Below are 9,405 nucleotides of genomic sequence, written 5' to 3'. Positions count from 1 at the left end.
GGGGTGGGGGGGGGGGGGGGTGGGGGGGGGGGGGGGTGGGGGGGGGGGGGGGTGGGGGGGGGGGGGGGTGGGGGGGGGGGGGGGTGGGGGGGGGGGGGGGTGGGGGGGGGGGGGGGTGGGGGGGGGGGGGGGTGGGGGGGGGGGGGGGTGGGGGGGGGGGGGGGTGGGGGGGGGGGGGGGTGGGGGGGGGGGGGGGTGGGGGGGGGGGGGGGTGGGGGGGGGGGGGGGTGGGGGGGGGGGGGGGTGGGGGGGGGGGGGGGTGGGGGGGGGGGGGGGTGGGGGGGGGGGGGGGTGGGGGGGGGGGGGGGTGGGGGGGGGGGGGGGTGGGGGGGGGGGGGGGTGGGGGGGGGGGGGGGTGGGGGGGGGGGGGGGTGGGGGGGGGGGGGGGTGGGGGGGGGGGGGGGTGGGGGGGGGGGGGGGTGGGGGGGGGGGGGGGTGGGGGGGGGGGGGGGTGGGGGGGGGGGGGGGTGGGGGGGGGGGGGGGTGGGGGGGGGGGGGGGTGGGGGGGGGGGGGGGTGGGGGGGGGGGGGGGTGGGGGGGGGGGGGGGTGGGGGGGGGGGGGGGTGGGGGGGGGGGGGGGTGGGGGGGGGGGGGGGTGGGGGGGGGGGGGGGTGGGGGGGGGGGGGGGTGGGGGGGGGGGGGGGTGGGGGGGGGGGGGGGTGGGGGGGGGGGGGGGTGGGGGGGGGGGGGGGTGGGGGGGGGGGGGGGTGGGGGGGGGGGGGGGTGGGGGGGGGGGGGGGTGGGGGGGGGGGGGGGTGGGGGGGGGGGGGGGTGGGGGGGGGGGGGGGTGGGGGGGGGGGGGGGTGGGGGGGGGGGGGGGTGGGGGGGGGGGGGGGTGGGGGGGGGGGGGGGTGGGGGGGGGGGGGGGTGGGGGGGGGGGGGGGTGGGGGGGGGGGGGGGTGGGGGGGGGGGGGGGTGGGGGGGGGGGGGGGTGGGGGGGGGGGGGGGTGGGGGGGGGGGGGGGTGGGGGGGGGGGGGGGTGGGGGGGGGGGGGGGTGGGGGGGGGGGGGGGTGGGGGGGGGGGGGGGTGGGGGGGGGGGGGGGTGGGGGGGGGGGGGGGTGGGGGGGGGGGGGGGTGGGGGGGGGGGGGGGTGGGGGGGGGGGGGGGTGGGGGGGGGGGGGGGTGGGGGGGGGGGGGGGTGGGGGGGGGGGGGGGTGGGGGGGGGGGGGGGTGGGGGGGGGGGGGGGTGGGGGGGGGGGGGGGTGGGGGGGGGGGGGGGTGGGGGGGGGGGGGGGTGGGGGGGGGGGGGGGTGGGGGGGGGGGGGGGTGGGGGGGGGGGGGGGTGGGGGGGGGGGGGGGTGGGGGGGGGGGGGGGTGGGGGGGGGGGGGGGTGGGGGGGGGGGGGGGTGGGGGGGGGGGGGGGTGGGGGGGGGGGGGGGTGGGGGGGGGGGGGGGTGGGGGGGGGGGGGGGTGGGGGGGGGGGGGGGTGGGGGGGGGGGGGGGTGGGGGGGGGGGGGGGTGGGGGGGGGGGGGGGTGGGGGGGGGGGGGGGTGGGGGGGGGGGGGGGTGGGGGGGGGGGGGGGTGGGGGGGGGGGGGGGTGGGGGGGGGGGGGGGTGGGGGGGGGGGGGGGTGGGGGGGGGGGGGGGTGGGGGGGGGGGGGGGTGGGGGGGGGGGGGGGTGGGGGGGGGGGGGGGTGGGGGGGGGGGGGGGTGGGGGGGGGGGGGGGTGGGGGGGGGGGGGGGTGGGGGGGGGGGGGGGTGGGGGGGGGGGGGGGTGGGGGGGGGGGGGGGTGGGGGGGGGGGGGGGGGGGGGGGGGGGGGGGTGGGGGGGGGGGGGGGTGGGGGGGGGGGGGGGTGGGGGGGGTGAGAAAGAGAGAAAAATTTCTCTCTGTCAACATTTTCTACCCCATGCATAATTTTATAGACTTCAATCATATCCCCCCTCAGACGTCTCCTCTCCAAACTAAAGAGTCCCAAACGCTGCAGCCTTTCCTCATAAGGAAGGTGCTGCAGTCCCTCAATCATCCTCATTGCCCTTCTCTGCACTTTTTCTATCTCTTCAATATCCTTTTTGAGATGTGGCGACCAGAACTAGTTACAGTACTCGAAGTCGCGGTCGCACCACGGCTTTATATAAGGGCATCACAATCTTTGCGGTTTCTTCTCTGTTCGCCTGATTATCCCCAGCATAGAGTTTGCCTTTTTCGCAGCTGCCATACATTGAGTTGACATTCCCATGGAACTATCGAATGAGACGCCCAAATCCCTTTCCTGGTCGCTGACTATTAGCACTGACCCCTGTAACATCTATGTGAAGTTTGGATTTTTTTGCCCTATAAACATGCGCATTGCATTTTGCTACATTGAACTGCATTTGCCATTTCTTAGACGCTCACCCTAATTGTTATCAAGGTCCGCTTGGAATCCTCGCCAATCATTTGTGGTTCTCACCCACCCTACATAATTTGGTATCATCTGCAAACTTGGCCACCACGTTACCCACCCCTACTTCTGAGTCATTTATGAATGGGTTAAAGAGCACTTCAGTTATCAATGCGGATCTGTAGAGGACGCTTCCCTCCCTACATCTCTCGTTGTGAGAATTTTGTTTACACCCACTCTTTGCTTCCTGTTTCTCAACCAGTTTTCCAATCCATAGGAGGACTTCCCATCCTATTCCTTCATTGCTGAGTTTTCTCAATAGTCTCTGGTGAGGAACTTTGTCAAAAGCCTTTTGGAAATCCAAGTAGACAATGTCCGCTAGTTCCCCATTATCCATATGCCTATTTTACATCATTCAAAGAACTCGGTGGACGCTGGTAAGACAGGAACCTCATGTGCCATGCTGACTCTCTTTCCTCAGCAGGTCTTGCTTTTCACCATGTTTTCTATAATTTTATCTTTAATGACAGGTTCTACTAATTTACCAGGAACGGATGTCAAACTGACTGGCCTCTCATAATTCCAGGGTCCCCCCTAGATCCTTTCTTAACAGGTTGCGGAAGTGTGACATTGGCCCATCTTCGAATATTCAGGGATGAAGCCGGTTTTCAAGGACAAGTTGCGTATTAAAATTGAAGATCAGCGAATTTCGTAAGCCGGAGGCTCTTTTAAGAACTCTTGGAGTGAATACAATCTGCGACCAGAAGATTTGGTAACATTTAGGTTGTCAATGGCTGCCAGAACTTCTTCCTTGTCTACCACTATCTTTGTTAGTTCCTCGGATTCGCCTCCTAAGAAGCTTGGTTCAAATTGGAATTTTCCTCACACTCCTCTTAGGTGAAGACAGATGCAAAAAAATTCATTCGGCACTATGCAATCTCCCTGTAATATCTTACCGCTTTACCCTTTGTTTCCTTCCATCATCTAACGGAGCCTACCGCTTCCCTTTCTGGCTTCCTGCTTTTGATGGACTTGAAGAATTCTGTTTGTTGCTGGTTTTTGATGTTCTGCAACCATGTGATCCTCATTATCCTTTTCTGCCTCCCTTACAGCTAACTTGCTTCACTGTTGCCACCATTTGTGTTCTCTCTGGTATTCGTTCGCAGTCAAGTTGAACTGGCATTTTCTAAAAGACATCTTTTTTTTCCTAATAATTTCCTCCGCGTCCCTTGTTGAGCAGCGGTACGCTTTCTTTTGGACGCAAGGCGCTGCCTTTCCTAACTTCTTGGATTTTGTCCCAGCTGAGCTTTTGTGACTGTGTTTTTAAATAACCTCCAAGCATCTTGGACATTTTTGACTCTCTTGATTTTCCCTTTCATCTTCGGGCGGCCAGATCCCCCTCATCTTTGAGAAATTTCCCTTTCTGAAGGCAAATGTAACTGCATTGGTTGTCGCCACTTACGCGTGCAGAGATACTGAATCTGACGGCATTGTGGTGGCTGTTTCCTATCGGCTCCTTGCTTACTGACTTCCACTTCCAGGTCTCGGGTCCCACATGGGAATTGAATCTAGGATCACATCTCCCCTGGTTGGTTCTACCGCAACCATCTGCTCTCGCCACAGATCATTTAGCATTATCCGGGAATGTTCTCTCCTTATTATGATCTGAACATGCTTTTTTCCATTTTATGTGGGGATGGTCCGTCTGGCTTACGTACCACGACATGACTGCTTTTTTGTTGGCCTCTCTAATTTCTTTTTTCTTCCATCTCAGAATCCTCTTGTGCGCTTTGGTCTGGTGGGACGCTGATGTATTCCTAATGTTAAACTATGCTTCTGCCCTGGTATTGACATGTAATTAGACTGCTATAGGGGAATCAGCTCCCCCTGCATTGTCTGTTTTATGTGACACTATACTCTCTTTGAGATAACGGACCACTCCACTATACGCCCTGTCCTATCCTTCCTGTAGAGCCAACAAACTGGGATAACAGCATCCCACTGGTTCTCCTCATTCCACCATGTCTCTGTGATGCCCACTATATCCAGTAATCTCATCCTTCAAAACTCATGTACTCCAGCTCCCCCATTTTGGATGGGATGCTTCTACTATTAGCATAGGAACACTTGTATACTCTGTCTCTGTCCCTAACCTGGGATTTATGTGTTTTACCCTCTAGCCTACTGTAGACACTATCACTTATCACATTGCTGTGTTCTTCACTTGTATGTTGGTTGGTTTAAAAAAACCTCCTTCTCTATCTGCATCCCCATGTAGGACTCTGTGTTATTCAGGCAGAATCCACCCTCCCAGCTCATGTCATTTCCCCCAGGGATCAGTTTGAAGGCTAGTAACCTTTTTAATGTTGTTGAAGCCAGCAGCTCTGGTTCCTCTTTGGTTAAAGATGAAGCCCGTCCCTTTTGGCAGAGCCTGCCCTTATCCCAAAAGGTTCCCCAGTTCCTGACCAGTCTGAAACCTTCTGCCATTGCACCACCTTCTCATCCCGCGCATTGAGACCCTGTATCTCAGGCTTGCCTAGCTAAGCCCTGCCGCGTGGAACAGGTAGCATTTCAGAGGGAATGCCACCTTAGGGGTCCCTGGATTTTAACCTTTTTCCTAGCAGCCTAAATTTAGCTTCCAGGACCTAACGAGCTGCCCATTTCCCAGGCTGCCGTTGGTGCCAATGTGGACCACAACTGCTGACTCCACCCCAGCACTGTCACAACAGCCTATCTAGACGTAAGCGTGACATCCGCAACCATCGCACCAGGGCAGAGCAAGTCGCGTGCGATCATCCGCGCCTGTCACAAAACCCAACTCTCTATATTCGCGATGATCGAATCACCCACTGCAAGGAGCCCCCCACCTCTCCCGAGGGGTATCCTCGAATGCGAGAGGATATCTGACCACCAACTAAGGAAGGGGTCCCATCTAAGGAACACATCTTCCCCATACGCAGACTAGCACCCTCTGTCGCCCAGACTCTCATTCTCCATGACATCTGGAGAGATGTCACCTTGGGAGTGGGACTGGGCTGCTGGGTCCCTGAAAGCCTTGTTTTGTTGCCCTCTCTGTGCTCTCAGCTTCTCCAGGTCTGCCACGCTGGCTTCAAGAGAACGGACGGATTCGCTTGTATGCCAGGAGCTCATTACGCTGCGAGGGCACACCCACGACTTCTGTGGCCTGAGTAGCAGATAGTCGCCATGTGACACTCAGTGCAAAACACTGGGAAGCCCCCATCCCCCTGCTGGCTTCCTGCCTTCATATCTGCTTTTGTTTATATATTTAGATATTGAACTTTTAGTCAGTGCCCCTTTGAGCTATCTGTACCTGCTATCCACTCAAAAAAAATGTCGCTATTAATTTAATTAATTTATTTATTTTTTAAAAAAGAAGAAAGAAATTGTAGCGCCGCTATTCAACCGCTGGTTCCAGAGACTGAACTAAAGACTGAATGACTCACCTCAGGAGCCCCACCTTTAGCAGCCCAGGACAAAGAGTAACCTCTGTTAACCCCTGTTAAGCCCCACCTCCAGCAGTCTCAGCTCTTAGCAACCTTACAAGGAGAAAAAGAGAAAACCCCTGCAAACCCCTGTTAAAAAGTTTAAGAGCAGAGTTGACGTGTGTGGCCCTGCCTTCAACACTTGAAAGGCATTTTCTGCTTCAATACCTAGATTGAGTCCAGTGTCACTTTAAGAGATTATCACGGAACAAGTTTTCAAGAGAACCAAAGCTTCATTGAACTGTCAAAGGCGTTCATGGCTGGAATCAACTGGCCGTGGGGAGTGTCCTGGGCTGTGTGGCTGTGGTCTGGTAGTTTTAGCTCCACACATTTTGCCTGCATTTATGATTGGCAACCAAGAAGTCCAGGAAGAGAGCTCCGAGCTCCCGCCCCAGATCGCACTATAGGGTATAAAAGTACTGTGCACCCCAAGCTCAGTGCTCTTTACTAGCCTGAACCTCTCTTGTGTCCAGTTGGTTTTGAGTCACAATATATCGTCCTTCACTTGGATTTACATGCTGGTCATATAAATCCTTGCCTTCTTCAAGAATCTCTCATCTGAACTTAGGTAGCGTATAAGTCCCCGCTACTCCCCCTCCTAATCTTTCTCTCCATGAGCCATGGAGAGAAACACATCTTATCGTGACGTGCCTCTGAAGGTACCAGCCAGAGATGTTGGTGAAATGTTAGGGGCTAAAACCACCAGACCATGCCCACACAGCCCAGAAAACCCACAACAGCTAGTCAAAGTTTCCCGTTAGATATCTGACAGCTTTAACTCAGTCAAAAACTTATCCCCTGAAAATCTTAATGGTCTCAAAGGTCCTACTGGATGCAAATCTAGCTCTTTTACTACAGACCAACATGGCTATCTTCCTGAAACTGCTTTGAGAACCGTTTGCTAAGTTCTGCATGGAACAAAAGCATAGAAGGAAGTATGGATCTGAACAAGTCAGACTGAAACACCAGAGTAGGACAACTGTGGTGACACAGAATCACAGAATCATAGAGTTGGAAGGGTCCCCAAGGGCCATCAAGGCCAACCCCCTGCAATGCAGGAACACCCAATCAAAGCACTCCTGACAGATGGCCACCCAGCCTCTCTTTTAAAAATTCCAAAGAAGGAGACTCGTTCCCCCGTCAAACAGCCCTTCCTGTCAGGAAGTTTTTCCTGATGCTCTTTTCCTTCACCTTGAACCCATTACCCCTGGTCCTAGTCTCTGGAGCAGCAGAAAACAAGCTTGCTCCCTCACCAACATGACATCCCTTCAGATATCTAACATGGCTATCATGTCCCCCCTTACCCTTCTCTTGATTCACATGATTCACCAGGTCACATCCTGGCTCCAAAGCCACGAGTTCGTGTGTTTCTAGCCCCATTGTAGATTAAAAGGGCTCAGCACCAGGAAGAGCTGACCAAAGATGATGGAGAAATGGACCTCCCTCTTACAGCAAAAAGGCAGAGAAGGAGGGTTTTTTTGGATTTATATCCCCCCTTTCTCTCCTGCAGGAGACTCAAAGGGGCTGACAATCTCCTTGCCCTTCCCCCCTCACAACAAACACCCTGTGAGGAAGGTGGGGCTGAGAGAGCTCCCAGAAGCTGTGACTAGCCCAAAGTCACCCAGTTGGCGTGTGTGGGTGTGCACAGGCTAACCTGAATTCCCCAGATCAGCTTCCACAGCTCAGGTGGCAGAGCTGGGAATCAAACCCGGTTCCTCCAGATTAGATACACGAGCTCTTCACCTCCTACTCTTCTGCTGCTCCTGCAAGGAAACCTACAAGTCCTGCAAGGAAACCTACTGAGATAACTTTCCACCCCCCACTTCCAATTTGGGGCAGCCCCCACCCCCAAAAAGCTCAAGTTATTGTTGGCTTCCTCTGTTGTGATCTTTCTGCATTCACTGCCCCCCACCCCCCAAAGAGCTGATGCCCTTTTCCTTCTCTCAGCGCCCATCAAACAAACAACAGACTGCAGGTCCCCTGGCAACCACCTGCAAATGCAGTCATCAGCCAGCCTCGGAACAAAAACGTCAGCCAGATGACACCGGGGCACCCAGACCGAGCCAACATGGTAGCAGGCAGGGGGTGACTCTTGAAGCAGCGAGCCACCTGTGGTTTATTTAAAGCACTGGCTCCGGCCGTGGCATCTGATACCAACTAAGCATGGCAATTAAAGGCCATTATTTGCAATACAGATCGTTGTGGGTGCTTAGCGCCGAGCGTCTCTCGTGCTCGAGATGCTTAGAACATCCTCCCCCACCCCCCATTACATCCTCGAGGTAGACCAACAGAAGGGGCAACGATGCCACTGTCTGATGCTGCGCACCACAACGACAGCTGTGGGGCATCGGGCCAGAAAGAGCAGCAGAAACTGAAGCTCGCGGAGGGTTTCGAAGAACCCGGGCCAAAGTGTCTGCCCAGCGACAGGGCCTGCCCCGTGGCTGTGGATTGTGTTACTTAACGCAAAAGGCAGACACAAAAGCAGAGGCTAAAAATACAAGCCTCTAAATCCCTGCAGGAATAATTACAGCAAACTCTTAATCCCCTTGGAATGATTTGGTTATCACAACGCCGGGACCCGAGCTGGGACCCGGGCCGCTCTGCGACAAGAGAACCGCTCACCCCGGCTTCAACTCCACTCTGAAGCCATCCGCTTGAGCCTAGCAAATGAAGCAAGCGCTGCCCAAGCAACACTGCATTCTGACTGCAACGCACTGGCTGCACGCAAAGAAAAGACTTCTGAATCACACAGAAAACCAGATACCTAAGACCAGGGGTGGGCAATTATTTTTTCCATGGGGCCGCATAAGAAACAGAAAATATTGTGGAGGGCCGGGCCAAAAGGCAGGGGGGCCCGTCAGGGTCATCCGGCGGGCCGGATGTGGCCCGCGGGCCGTATAATGCCCAGGTCTGCCTAAGACTGATCGTTGGCACCAGCCTCCTCTGGAGGAATGCCAGGCTAGCATCTCTCAGGAAAGATTCTAATATAAGTAGGTTGTTCTCTGGGCAAAGTCTGAACTAAGGGCAAGTGGCACACAGTCCCGTGACGGGCACTGGTCAAGCCCAGGCAAGCAACACTGTGCTGTTTTTTGACATGGCCAGTGGCACCTAATTTAGAAAGGTAAAAGGGCAAAAGTAATCGTGAAGCTTCCTAGGCAGACTTTGTTCACAGAGTGGTTTGCCATCGCCTTCCTCAGGCATTTGCACGTTACCTCCAGCGAGCAGGGCACTCATTTTCCCAGCTTTGGAAGCTGGTGGCCTGAAACCAATTTCCATCGGGATTGAACTAAGGTCACGAGCAGACCTTTGACTGCAATACTGCAGCTTACAAATTTGTACCACAGGGCTCTTCGTCATTTAGAATACAAAAAATAATACCCAAGGAGCTCTATAAAAACTAATAAAATGGTAATAGCATTGTGTGCTGGTAATACTGACTTAAAGGTAAAGAAGAAGAAGAAGAAGAAGAAGAAGAAGAAGAAGAAGAAGAAGAAGAAGAAGAAGAAGAGGAGGAGGAGGAGGAGGAGGAGGAGGAGGAGTTTGGATTTTTATCCCCCCTTTCTCTCCTGTAGGAGACTC

Source organism: Sphaerodactylus townsendi, linkage group LG11 (genome assembly GCF_021028975.2).
Source record: "Sphaerodactylus townsendi isolate TG3544 linkage group LG11, MPM_Stown_v2.3, whole genome shotgun sequence".
In the NCBI taxonomy this organism is placed as follows: Eukaryota; Metazoa; Chordata; class Lepidosauria; order Squamata; family Sphaerodactylidae; genus Sphaerodactylus; species Sphaerodactylus townsendi.
The sequence above is the reverse complement of the archived record's forward strand: the minus strand, read 5'-3'. Positions refer to the sequence as shown.